General features: G+C 41.6%; 2 non-coding genes across 2 annotated transcripts; both read right to left on the reverse strand.

The window, feature by feature from the left end:
* Positions 1 to 2167: 2167 nt before the first annotated feature.
* On the reverse strand, positions 2168 to 2274 carry LOC131252230 (small nucleolar RNA R71). Its single transcript, XR_009174265.1, has one exon. It is a non-coding gene; the product is annotated as a small nucleolar RNA R71 (small nucleolar RNA).
* Positions 2275 to 7472: 5198 nt separating this feature from the next.
* On the reverse strand, positions 7473 to 7579 carry LOC131252207 (small nucleolar RNA R71). Its single transcript, XR_009174239.1, has one exon. It is a non-coding gene; the product is annotated as a small nucleolar RNA R71 (small nucleolar RNA).
* Positions 7580 to 14639: the final 7060 nt, after the last annotated feature.

The raw sequence follows: 14639 nt of genomic DNA on the forward strand, positions 1-14639 counted from the left end.
ATTTGGAAATCGAGTGAGGAAAGAGGGCTGTTTTGCATTTGATCTTGGCTGCGGAAAGAGAGTCTGAACGCGGCTGCTGCTGCGACAGCGTTTCCAGCACGTCTCTCCACCGCCTAAATTGCTATAAGAAAGAGGAAAGAGAGCTCGTTCCAGAGGACCAGAGATTGAGGAGGAGAGCCAGGGAATTTGAGACCTAGAGCAAGGGAGAGAAGAAAGAGAAGAAAGAGAAGAAAGAAGAGGGAGATCGATCGGTTTGATGTTCCTTATTTTTATGAATTTTATTTCATCTATTTAATGGATTTTATGGGTCACTAATCTTTCAGCTAGGGCTGAGATGAAGCCCCTAATTTGATTAGTTCTTGTATTGGTTGAATTCACTTTGAATATTAATTAATTTGTTTCTTTCTCTAAGTGGGCTTGATTGGTTAAATTCTATACTTCTCCATCTATGAACTTGATTAAAGTATATATATGGATGTTGTTGGGATGCTTATTATAGGTGCTTGTGTCTGATCAAGAACAAGTTTCCTATAAAGGAAGAAACAGGGTGCTTTAATGAACTATACATTCCATGTGCCCGACCAAGGACATGGGATGTGTTATTCATGGCATTGCTTAAAGGAATTAGACATTCTGTATGCCGATTAAGGACACAGATTGTGCTTTCTCTGTATAAGTGGTATCAATCTAGATCAAGGTGAATAAACAGACAAAACAAGGGTTAGGATAATTAGGGGTGGATTCGAAAGTCCTAGTGCTCTCTCTCTGATTGAATTTTCTTCCCTGTTCTTAATTAATTGTTTTTCATAAAATTGTGCTTAGTAATTCATTCCATTATTTGTTGGATTAGTTAAGGAGAATCATAGATTTGAATTGTGACGACCAGTCCTCGTGGGAACGATCTCGTAATACGTACCGTATCTACATCTGATTCGTATACTTGCGAGTTTAAAAATTATTTAAATCATGTTGGTTTAAATAAAACATCAAGTTTTTGGCGCCGTTGCCGGGGACTGTTTCGGTCCAATTGGATTTAAGATTCTCCCTTATCATAATTCATAGTCTTAGGTTTTTTACTACCTTTAGGTTAAATTTTTTAGAAACTAACCTATTTCCTGTTTTGTAGGGACTTGACATAAACTACTAATTTGGTAATCTCTTTCCAAATTTTCTATTTTTCTTTCTAATTTCTATTTTTAGAATTAAGGTTTTATTTTTATTTTTAGAAAGTTTCTATTTCTAGGCTATTTTATTTTTTAGAAATTTCCTATTTTCTAATTCTAGATTCTGATTCTTCTTTCAAGTAACTTTCTATTTTCTAGTTTTAGAAATTTTTTCCCTTTTTAGAAACTAACTTAGTTTTTATTTCTAAGATTACAAACCTTTTTTTTTTTTTAGAAATTAACCGTTGTTTAGGATTTTTTTTTCTAGCATTATTTTAGTAAATTTAATTTATTTTTGTTTTCTTTTTGTTTACAGGAATTAAGGAAGCTGCTAAATAATATTGTCTTCAAAAGGAGGAGCTCTCAAATCTTCAGACATTCATCATCTCCTTTTCTCGGGTTCTTCTTTCCAATTCTCGTTTACATAGCTTTCTCTTGTTTTTAGGAATTCATAACTTTTTCCTTTAGTTTTAATTCATCTTAGGTTGCATCTTAGTTTAGTTTTCTTTCTTATATTGATAACATAGTTTATGCTAGGACGTAGATCCCTGAATATAGAACTAGCACCGTTTGATCCTGAGATTGAAAGAACAATTCGTGAAAGATTGAGAAATAATCCTGTTGAAATGGCGAATGAGACTGAAGTTAAAGCTCTCAAAGATTATTCAGCTCCTGTCCAATTTAATGCGCCTTCATGCATAGTGTTGCCAACCACTACGGCAGCACACTTTGAACTTAAACCTGGAGTCATACAATTGTTGCCATCCTTTTATGGATTGGACAAGGAGGACCCATATCATCATGTGAAAGAATTCTTAAACATTTGCTCCACCTTTAAGTTCCAAAACTTCTCAGACGATTCGATCCGCCTACGCCTGTTTCCTTTTTCTTTGAAGGATAAGGCGAAAGCATGGTTGAATTCTCTAGAAGTTGGATCTATCACTACATGGGACCAACTGTCTAAGAAGTTCTTAAACAAGTTCTTCCCCGTTCACAAAACCAATGCCCTCCGTAGAGAAATTACTAACTTCACACAAAAAGAGGGCGAGCACTTTCATGAATGTTGGGAAAGATGGAAGGACTTGCTTCTTAAATGTCCTCACCATGGTTTTGAGAAGTGGCAACAAGTTCAATACTTCTATGACGGTCTGACACCCCAGAACCGTCGCATGGTTGATGCCACTAGTGGAGGGTCATTCATGACCAAAAGTGATGTCGAAGCGTGGAACTTCTTTGAAACCTTGTGCGAAAATTCCCAGCAATGGGATTATTCAAATAAAGGTGACAGAAGTCCCCAACCACAAAAGAGAGGTGGTATATATGAGATAGGAGTCATACCAGAGCTGAGCGCCAAGCTTGATAACCTGACAAAGAAAGTTGATGCTCTGGTATTAAATAATGGACCACCACAAACAGCTCAAGTCGAGGCATATGCCACATGTTCTAGTCCTGCCCATCCTATGCAGTCTTGTCCATCTGGTGCAGCATTCCCAGAACTTCTCTCTGAACAAGTTCATGCTATGAACACTTTTCAAAAATCTGGGAATGATCCTTACTCGAACACATACAACCCAGGGTGGGCTACACATCCAAATTTCTCTTGGGTAAAAGGACCACAACAAGGAGGACCATCTGGAAATCCTCCCATGCAACCGCACCTCCAAGTTGGCAGTCAACAACCTCAACAGTTTCCACAATATCAACAACTGCCTACACAATCAAGGAAACCATCTCTTGAGGATACACTCCATCTTTTCATGCAGAGTTCTCTCCAATTCCAAAAAGACACCCAACAAACCTTACTGGCCAACCAGCAAAGCTTACATGCAAATGCACAATCCATTGCCAAGTTGGAAGTACAAATGGGTCAACTAGCTGCCACATTGAGTGAGAGAGAGAAGGGCAAGTTCCCTAGCCAACCTGAGGCTAATCCAAAGGGACAATATGAGATTGGCTCTAATTCCAACCAAGGGCAATATCATGAACAGGCCAAATCGATCACTACCCTTAGGTCAGGCAAGCAGATTGATAACAGAATAGAGATGCCTGGGGATGAATCAAATTCTAAAACAGAAGATCAAGATGAAGCAGAGAGCCATACCAATGCATCCAAAGTCCAAAAGCTCTCTGACTCTCCAAGAGCCACTAATGTGCCACCTTATGTGCCCAAAGCACCCTTTCCTCAACGTCTGGCACTAATAAAGAAAAGAAATAACTTTGATGAAATCTTGGATGTGTTTCAAAAAGTGCAAGTCAACATCCCGTTGCTTGACGCTATCAAGCAAGTCCCTGCTTACGCTAAGTTTCTTAAAGATTTATGCACTCAAAAGCGTAAGCAGAATGTTCATAAGAAAGTCTTCCTTGCAGAGCAGCTCAGCTCCATGATTCAACATAACACCCCTCCTAAATTTAGGGATCCAGGAGCTCCCACCATTTCTTGCGGCATAGGAGATCATAAGATCGGGAAGGCATTACTTGATTTAGGGGTGAGTGTCAATTTGTTACCATATTCGGTTTATGAGCAGCTAGGACTTGGTGAGTTGAAACCGACTAAGGTAACATTACAACTAGCTGATAGATCTGTTAAGGTGCCCCGGGGTGTTATTGAAGATGTGTTAATCCAGGTTGATAACTTTTATTTTCCAGTGGATTTCATAGTTATAGATACTCAGCCTGTCCAGAATCTTCATAGTCAGATCCCAGTCATTTTGGGTCATCCATTTTTGGCCACATCTAATGCTATTATCAATTGCAGGAATGGAGTTATGAAATTGTCCTTTGGTAACATGAATATTAAACTCAATGTTTTTAATGCAGGACAACAACCCTCAGATTTGGATGACATATTTGAAGTGGACATGATCGAGAGCCTTGTGTGTTGAGGGTCAAATATTGCATATCAGACCCATTTATTGCATGGATTTACAAGCATGACACCGTTTAATAGCCTAATTTAATTGTATTTGTGATGCAGGGCGTCTTCATGAGCTTGGACTGGGAAAGGACACTAAAAAGCATGGATTTACCGATCTGATGACACTAAAGCATGGGACGGACCTTAGGAGACCAAGATCGATAGATTTGCACGCAAGGGATCCAAGAAAATCGAGGAATTGAAGCTCAAGTGGCCTGAAAAGTGTCCAGAATGCAAGATCATAGGGTTCTCACCATCCGATCAGTTCGAAACTCCATATGTGGCCTGAGGACCATAAAGTAACCGTACACGTAAAATTTCAGCTCCTGGAGCACTGTGAAAATGGCCCAACGGACAAATCAGCCCACAAATTACTGATTTGGGGCCCACCTGATCTCTGGATACACCTCATCTTCGGTCTCAACCGTTTAAATTAGATGGAATAACTGATGGTCGGAGCGGATATATCATATACCTCAAGGTGGGACCCGCCTTAAGTGGTGTGTGTGCACAACATACGTTCGGTGGACGAGCACCGAATCAGAGAGACAGAAGGATTTGAATCCTTCTCGCCCGCCGCTGGGAAGCCCGTAACAGAGCTTGCGGCTCTTTCTTGTGGGCCACCACCGTGATGTAATGGACCGATCCGGACCGTCCATCAGAAGTCCTTGCCCCATATCATCCTCGCCTAGATGGCAGAATTCCAAGAAACATCGGAGGCCGGCTGTTGATCGTCCAAACGGCAGGCGGACGGTGGAGTGATACCGTTCATGGCCACGAATAAGCGGATCCAAAAATGGTCATGTCCGACCGAGTTTTCGTGACTCAGCTAATAGACGAGTTGGATTTCTCAAATAACGACGATCAGGGGCCCCACCAGCTGAACAACGCAGGTACGTTACGCGTCCTGTTTACGCAGTCCGGAGAAATCCGGAAATTCCGGACAGCCTGTGGCCCATCATCCTTGATCGGATGAGCGATCCGAACCATTCATGTGGAGCCCACCTAGCCGAGACCCCAGCCATGAGAAAAGTTCTAAACCAAGCCTTTTCAGCCATCCCAAAAACTCAAGCCAAACGCAAGTGCGTTTCTGCGTGTAGTCTGCTGTGCACGCTGATGAACGGTCTCCGCAACCTGTTTCTGGTAGGACTCGGCAACAGCTCTCGGAGGACGGCTATTAAAGAAAGAAAGAGATGTGAGAGAGGGCAGTGTGGAAAGGCTCGGTTTGGAGGCTGGAACGAGCAGAAGTCTGTTGCTGCTGGACGTTGGCAGAGAGTATAGGGTTGCTGCTGTGCACGGGAGGAGTGCAGCTGCTGTGCACGAAAGGAGGGTCGGCTGCACGTTTTGGGAGAAGCAGCAGGTGGGATTCCTGCTAGACGGGGCTGGAGAAAACAGAAGGAGAAAAGGCTGAGGAGATTGGAAGAAAGAGGTTTTCCTTTTTCTTTTATTTTATTTCTTTCCTTTAATGTTTTTTTTCATTCTTCTTCTTTTTAGTTGGAATTTAACCCATATCATGCTCGGCTAAACCTCTTAGCTAGGGCTAAGGGGTGAAGCTTGTAGCCTGATGGGAGAGATGTTGCTGGTGCCCTTTGATTAAGATTGAAGAGATTATTCTTGATTTAATTTTATGGGAATATTTTTAGTTTTTAATGGCATGTTGTGACTGAAATTACAATGGGCTTGCAAGGGCTTTGAATATTTCTTTCCTCTTTTTATATTTATGAAGTCAGGAAGCCCTGTTGTTCATCATTGTCCCATGGGCATGGTTGGATGATCGTACCCTTCCTCACTTTCATGATTGGTTGGTAATTAGTTTAATCCTGTTATTTGCTTTGTCTCCTGGGCATGGTTAGATGATGGAATCCATTCTAATTCATATACCTTTCATCTCTTGAAAACCAGATCAAGTAAGTTCAGTTTAAATTCCATAATCCTTGATGCAGGCATAAGATCTCCCTGATCTCTACAAGTGGATCCTCTGAATCCCTAGTTTCCCTTCCTCTGAATTCCTTAAAGTTTTAGATAATTATTCCATAATTATTTCTTAAATTCTTTTGTTTAGATCGCATCTTAGTCTATTTCTAGTTCTACTTGGTTTCAGATAACGTACAGGTATCAGTCCCTGTGGATTCGACCTCGGTCTTACCGAGTTTATTACTACATCACAACCCTGCACTTGGGGTGTGAACAAGTTTTTGGCGCCGTTGCCGGGGACTGACGGTTACGATTTTCTGAAATTAATTGGTTTTAGGATTAGTTTAAGATTAGGATTTTACTAACCTTAGTTTTTATTTATTTATTTCTATTTGGGTTCAAAACTAACTTGTTTCCTATTTTATAGGATCTGGACATAAGTTTCTCAATTGGTAATTCCTTCCTAATCTCTCTACTTTTTCATATTTTTAGAATTAGGGTTTAAATTTTAGAAATTTTCTAATTCTAGCACTTTTAGAATCTAATTTATTTTCCTAATTTATTTTTAGAATATTTTTTAGGAACTAACCTTCCTATTTTGTAGGCCTTTAAGATAGAAATTTCTAATTTGGTAAGCTCTTTCCCTACTTCCTATCTTTCAGTTCTCTTTTAATAATCTACTTTCTAGTTTAGATCTTTCTTAATTTATCTTAGAAATCTCCACTTTCTCTTAAGAATTCCTTCTTTTAGAAATTAATTTACTGCTATTTGTCTTTTTAGAATCTAACTTATTTTTGTTTTATTTTGCAGGTTTTTAACTTAGGACTTCAATTTGGTAATTTCTTTCCAACTCTCTCTTTCTTTCTAGCTTTTCTTTTCCTTCCTTAGGGTTAAGTTTTTAATTGAGGGCTGCGAGTGTTTTCATGCCCAAGTGGGCCCGTGACGACACTCGACGTCTCTTGACTGAAGGAGGATTGGTTGAGGGGTTGACTATCCATCGCAGGACTAGACACCGCTCGAAATCCCCTGAGTTAACTGAAGTTATGGCTGAAGACCAACCTCCTCTACTTCCACCCAGGGTGGAGGATACCCAGGATGAAAATGAGGTGCAACAGGCACCCCCGCCTCGTACTTTACGGGATTTTCTACAACCGGCGGGAGTGAGTACGCCCTCATGCATGATTTTTCCTGAAAACACAGGACAAATGGACATCAAGCCAGGAGTTATCCAACTCCTTACCAAATTCCATGGACTTGAATCAGAGAGTCCATATTTACATTTGAAAGAGTTCGATGAGATTATAGCTACATTATGTTTTCCTAATGTATCTGAGGATACAATTAGGCTGAAACTCTTTCCTTTTTCCTTAAAAGAGAAAGCTAAGACGTGGTTACATTCACTGCGTCCTAGATCCATTGGCACATGGAACGATATGCAGAGGGAATTCATAAAAAAATTCTTCCCACATCATAAAACGATTACCCTTAGAAAAGCGATCATGAACTTTGCCCAAAAGGAAGATGAAACATTCTTTCAATGTTGGGAAAGGTTCAAAGATTTGGTCAGTTCATGCCCACAACACGGATTTGAAACGTGGCGCATTACAAATTTTTTCTATGATGGACTGACATCTTCCATGCGCCAAATGGTCGAGACAATGTGTAATGGAGAGTTCATTAATAAAGATATCGACGAGGTATGGGACTACCTCGACAGTTTGGCTGAAAAAACATAATCTTGGGACTATTACCCAAAGTCGAACACCACGTCTAGGCCGACTCAATTAAAAGAGAAAGGTGGATTATATCTCTTGAAAGAAGAGGATGATCTCAAGTGTAAAGTGACTACGCTCATAAGGAAAGTTGAGGCCATGGAAGGAAAGAAGGAAAAGGTCAATGAAATTGTTTGCGGCATCTGTGATTGCAACATTCACACAACTGAAAACTGTCCTACAATACCTGCCTTTCGAGGAGTGTTGAATGAACAAGCCAATGCCGTAAATAACTATCAAAGACCTTTTACTGGACCTAACTCCAACACATACAATCCTGGCTGGAAAAATCATCCAAACTTTAGTTGGAGGAATGGACAAACGGCGACTCCTCCAGGTTTCTTCAATCAAAATCCAAATCAAGTGAAACCTCAAGAGGAACCGGTTCAAAATCCCATACAAGAGCTGGCTCAGGCAATGCGGGGAATTACAGATTTTATGCAAAAGATAGATTCTCGTATGACGGTTATAGAAAAGGGGATGCTTCCTGCACAACCTCTCCCCAATCCTAAACCACAATACGAGAATAATGATCCCAGCTCTTCAAATCAGATGGGACATGCTAAATCCATCACCACTCTTAGGAGTGGGAAGATCATTGATAAAACTCTTCCGGTTAGGCCCGAAAAGCCTCAAGAACCAAAAGAGGACAACAATGATGGATCCAGTGATGCCCCACAAAAAGTAGAACCGGAACTTCTAGAGAAGCCAGTTGCTCCATTCCCCCAACGGTTGGTTTCACCAAAACCTCTCTCTAACTCTCAGGATATCCTAGAGGTGTTGAAACAGGTGAAAGTCAACATTCCTCTACTTGATGTCGTTAAACAGATACCTTCATATGCCAAATTCCTAAAAGACTTATGCACGACCAAGCGACGGAAAATTATTCAAAAAAAAATCTTCTTGACTGAGAAAGTGAGTGCCATCCTGAAGCAAGACGTGCCGCAGAAATTCAAGGATCCCGGTAGCCCAACCATATCATGTGTAATCGGGAACCATCGAATTGATCACGCACTTCTTGACTTAGGAGCAAGCGTCAATCTGATTCCCTACTCGGTATACAAACAGTTAGGTTTGGGTGAATTAAAACCCACCTTAACCACACTACAACTTGCTGATCGCTCTGTTCGTGTACCAAGAGGGATAATTGAGGATGTGTTGGTCCAAGTTGATAGATTTTACTACCCTGTAGATTTTATCATCCTGGACACCGAACCCATCAATAACATGAGCACTCAGATTCCCGTCATTCTTGGTCGCCCATTCCTTGCCACGTCAAATGCAATTATCAATTGCAGGAATGGTATCATGACTATGTCTTTTGGAAATTTGACATTGGAGTCAAACATTTTTTTCAATAACGGCAGCAATTCAGAGGATGATGACGAGTTCCACGACATTAACATGATTGACTCTTTCGTGGAAGATACGACACCTCTGACCTTATCCTCCGACCATCTAGAGACGTGCCTGGCCCACTCCCATGATTTTGATGATGACATGATTAGGGAGACGTGCGCCTTGCTTGATACTGCACTGGTACTTAAAGTTAACCGATGGAGGCCACAATTTGAAGAATTACCACAAACTGATGTAGTACCTCTGCCGTCTAACCTCAAGCCGCCGAAGCTTGACCTAAAACCTTTGCCCTCTGATTTGAAATATGCATATTTAGGTCAAGATGAGACATACCCGGTGGTGATCTCTGCCCACCTGGAGAAAGAACAGGAGAGTATGCTTATATCTACTCTCATTGAGCATAAAGGAGCCCTGGGATGGACGATAGCGGACCTCAAAGGAATCGATCCCTCGATTTGTACTCACCACATATATCTTGAGGATAATGCAAAGACCGCTCGGCAACCACAACGTAGACTAAATCCAAATATGAAGGAAGTGGTTAAGGCCGAGGTTCTTAAACTATTGGATGTGGGTATTATATACCCTATATCTGATAGTCAATGGGTGAGTCCAACTCAAGTGGTCCCTAAGAAGTCCGGAATCACCATCGTAGCCAATGCTAATAATGAACTCGTGCCAACTAGAGTCACTACTGGTTGGAGAATGTGCATTGACTACAGGAAGTTGAATACCGTCACGAGGAAAGACCACTTTCCTTTACCATTCATTGATCAGATCCTGGAAAGGTTAGCTGGTCATTCCTATTACAGTTTCCTTGACGGGTATTCGGGCTACAACCAGATAGAGATAGCCCCTGAAGACCAGGAAAAGACCACATTTACATGTCCCTACGGCACCTTTGCCTATCGAAGGATGCCATTCGGACTATGTAATGCCCCTGCCACTTTTCAGCGATGTATGCTTAGTATTTTTTCTGACATGGTGGGGCAATATCTAGAGGTCTTCATGGATGATTTCTCTGTTTACGGTCCATCTTTCAGCGAGTGCTTGGAAAGTCTTAAATGTGTGCTGAAAAGATGTGAAGAAAAGAACCTGGTACTTAATTGGGAGAAGTGCCATTTCATGGTTCAGAAGGGAATTGTCCTTGGACATATCATCTCGTCCAAAGGAATCGAGGTAGATAAGGCAAAAATCGATCTTATCTCTAACCTACCTCCACCCAAGAACATCAGAGACGTGCGATCCTTCTTAGGACACGCAGGATTTTACAGGCGATTCATAAAGGACTTTAGTCTCCTCTCTCATCCATTATGTAATCTTCTTCAAAAGGATGTTCCGTACGAGTGGACTGAGCAATGCCAGGAAGCTTTCACCAAGCTTAAAGGCACATTAACCACTGCACCTATCATGCAGCCACCCGACTGGAACCTTCCTTTTGAGCTTATGTGCGACGCTTCTGATTATGCTCTTGGGGCGGTCCTAGGCCAGAGAAAAGACAAGAAGCCCTACGTCATTCACTACGCAAGTAGGACTCTAAATCCTGCCCAAGTGAACTACTCGACTACGGAAAAGGAACTCTTAGCCGTAGTGTTCGCCTTGGACAAATTTAGGTCCTACTTGATCGGATCCAAGATTATTATCTACACAGATCATGCAGCACTTAAGCATCTTCTTTCTAAGAATGATTCTAAGCCCCGCTTGATACGATGGATTCTTCTACTCCAAGAATTTGATTTGGAAATTAAAGATAAAAAAGGAGTAGAGAACGTAGTGGCTGATCACCTTTCTCGCCTTAATACCTCTGAGTCCCTTGAGACGACTCATATCAATGACATGTTCCCTGATGAACAGCTGTTCAGAGTCTCCCATTCACCTTGGTTTGCTGATATTGCTAATTATCTTGCTACAGGTGCCATACCGACACAGTGGACTGCGCAAGATAAGAAGAAATTTTTCACCGAGGTGCGCAACTTTTTCTGGGATGATCCTTATTTATTTAAATATTGCCCAGACCAAATTCTAAGGAGATGTGTACCAGACGATGAGCATCAGAGCATCATCTCCTTCTGTCACTCAGAGGCCTGTGGTGGTCACTTTTCTGCTAAAAAGACCACGGCCAAGATTCTGCAGTGTGGCTTTTACTGGCCCACTATGTTTAGGGATACTCATGAGTTTTGCAAAGCTTGTGAGCGTTGTCAGAAATTGGGAGCATTGTCCCGTCGAAATATGATGCCTTTGAATCCCATTCTTATCATTGAAGCATTTGATTGCTGGGGCATCGATTTCATGGGACCATTCCCCCAATCGTTTGGAAATCTGTATATTTTGCTCGCCGTAGATTATGTCACTAAATGGGTCGAAGCGATTCCGTGTCGAAAGAATGACCATCGCACGGTCATTAAATTCCTAAAAGAAAACATCCTTTCTCGATTCGGAACGCCTCGAGCCATCATTAGTGATGGGGGCTCACACTTTTGTAATAGACCATTCGAGAGCTTAATGAAGAAATACGGTATCTCTCATAAGGTGAGCACCCCATACCATCCACAGACAAGTGGACAAGCTGAGATTTCTAATAGGGAAATTAAACACATTTTGGAGAAAACGGTTAACCCTGATCGTAAGGATTGGTCAATCCGATTGATCGATGCCTTATGGGCATACCGTACTGCCTTTAAAACTCCTATTGGAATGTCTCCCTTTAGACTTGTCTATGGGAAAGCTTGTCACTTGCCTATGGAGCTGGAACATAAAGCATACTGGGCGATCAAAAATCTTAATTTCAATCTAGACAACGCTGGCTCGCTACGCAAACTGCAGTTGAATGAACTTGAAGAAATCCGGAACGACGCATACGAGAATTCGAGAATTTACAAGGACAGGATGAAGGCGTTTCATGATCAACATATTCTACGAAAATCATTCACGCCAGGCCAGAAAGTCCTTTTGTATAATTCTCGATTACATCTCTTTCCGGGTAAGCTTCGATCTCGTTGGACCGGCCCTTACATTGTTGTTACTGCTTATCCTCATGGGGCCGTCGAGATAAGAGATCCCGACAATGACAAGGAGTTTAAAGTAAATGGACATCGTTTAAAGCCATTTGTCGAGAAATTTGATTCAGAGGACATGTCCATGCCTCTGACTGATCCTGTTTACCAGGACTGATCTCCTAGTCTGATGGAGGTATAGGTAGGTTTATCGCTTTCATAGGATTATGATAGTTGCTTTGGTCTGGCTGAAGACGTAAACTTAGCGCTCCTGGGAGGCAACCCAGCTCTTCATTTCATTTCATTTTTATCATTAGTTAGTTCAATGTTTGTGGGTAACATTACTGCAAACCCTCACGAGACTACAACTCGTCCACTAGGGGTAACCTAGGGGTTTAAAGGCTTGTTGCATACGCTAAATGCAATCGAGAGCACCTACGAAAGTGGTATAGATAGGATTTTATTTTGTGTTATTTTTGTTGCCTTTTCTCTCGTGCTGATCGGTGCCCAGGCTGTGATCTCTTGAAAAGTGTCTCTCTATGCATCATCCAGGTACTATCTTCCCATTACTTCTCATTTACTCATTTTGTCCCATGTGCATTGCATGCTTATTTCTTTTACATTGAGGACAATGTAGATTTTAGGTTGGGGGTGGGAGATTAGGCTTCCTAATCAGTATGTTCCTAGTCTTGAGCAGAGATTGTGAAAATTTTTAAATTTTTTCTGGACTTTCTGGTGAATTCAAAGTGATTTGACAACCATCTTCGATTTAGAATCACAGGATATGGAATGTTGGTGATTTACTGCTCTTGGATTCAGTTGCTCGTTAGATTTCACAGTTAAGTTTAATTATTAATCCATGATTAGAAGTTGTAAACATTGATTGAGTCATGATTTCACATGTCACATCTCGCTTACACATCAAGATTTCAGTTTAAAACTGAAGGGTTCATTTGGGGATCAGTAAGCATAGAAGGAACCAACTTGAACAATTGCCCGTCAACATCAATTAAAAGGAAGAGATACCATTGAAAAAGGTTAGGCAAAGAATCTTCACTATAGGTTTGCTCCCTATAAGTGTGGACTTCATTTCCCTTCTTAGTTTAAAAAAAAAAAAAAAAAAAAAAAAAACTGAAGAAATGAAAAGATGATCTTTGAGGCAAGCTTTGGTTATTATGAGTTCTCTTGTTGATTACCAACGATATCCTGAAATAAAGAATTGAATATTAATGTTGAAAGTTGGGAGTACACTTTACATCTGTGGAACTCAATGTTTAGGATTATTTCTAATTAAGGGACTAATACTTTGAATGAAGTTTACCATGTGTTTGAGTCTAGGAGAGAGTAAGGCCCAACATTCATGAATTGTTGAATTCTGAATATCTAGATTGTTTTTCAAAATCACTCGAGTTCATAGAAATTCTCCTGTAATTCTCAACTTATTTTTTCGCATACTTTGCTCGGGACTAGCAAAATGCTGGTTGGGGGTTGTGTTGAGGGTCAAATATTGCATATCAGACCCATTTATTGCATGGATTTACAAGCATGACACCGTTTAATAGCCTAATTTAATTGTATTTGTGATGCAGGGCGTCTTCATGAGCTTGGACTGGGAAAGGACACTAAAAAGCATGGATTTACCGACCTGATGACACTAAAGCATGGGACGGACCTTAGGAGACCAAGATCGATAGATTTGCACGCCAAGGATCCAAGAAAATCGAGGAATTGAAGCTCAAGTGGCCTGAAAAGTGTCCAGAATGCAAGATCATAGGGTTCTCACCATCCGATCAGTTCGAAACTCCATATGTGGCCTGAGGACCATAAAGTAACCGTACACGTAAAATTTCAGCTCCTGGAGCACTGTGAAAATGGCCCAACGGACAAATCAGCCCACAAATTACTGATTTGGGGCCCACCTGATCTCTGGATACACCTCATCTTCGGTCTCAACCGTTTAAATTAGATGGAATAACTGATGGTCGGAGCGGATATATCATATACCTCAAGGTGGGACCCGCCTTAAGTGGTGTGTGTGCACAACATACGTTCGGTGGACGAGCACCGAATCAGAGAGACAGAAGGATTTGAATCCTTCTCGCCCGCCGCTGGGAAGCCCGTAACAGAGCTTGCGGCTCTTTCTTGTGGGCCACCACCGTGATGTAATGGACCGATCCGGACCGTCCATCAGAAGTCCTTGCCCCATATCATCCTCGCCTAGATGGCAGAATTCCAAGAAACATCGGAGGCCGGCTGTTGATCGTCCAAACGGCAGGCGGACGGTGGAGTGATACCGTTCATGGCCACGAATAAGCGGATCCAAAAATGGTCATGTCCGACCGAGTTTTCGTGACTCAGCTAATAGACGAGTTGGATTTCTCAAATAACGACGATCAGGGGCCCCACCAGCCGAACAGCGCAGGTACGTTACGCGTCTTGTTTACGCAGTCCGGAGAAATCCGAAAATTCCGGACAGCCTGTGGCCCATCATCCTTGATCGGATGAGCGATCCGAACCATTCATG

This window comes from Magnolia sinica, chromosome 7, assembly GCF_029962835.1.
Source record: "Magnolia sinica isolate HGM2019 chromosome 7, MsV1, whole genome shotgun sequence".
Lineage (NCBI taxonomy): Eukaryota > Viridiplantae > Streptophyta > Magnoliopsida > Magnoliales > Magnoliaceae > Magnolia > Magnolia sinica.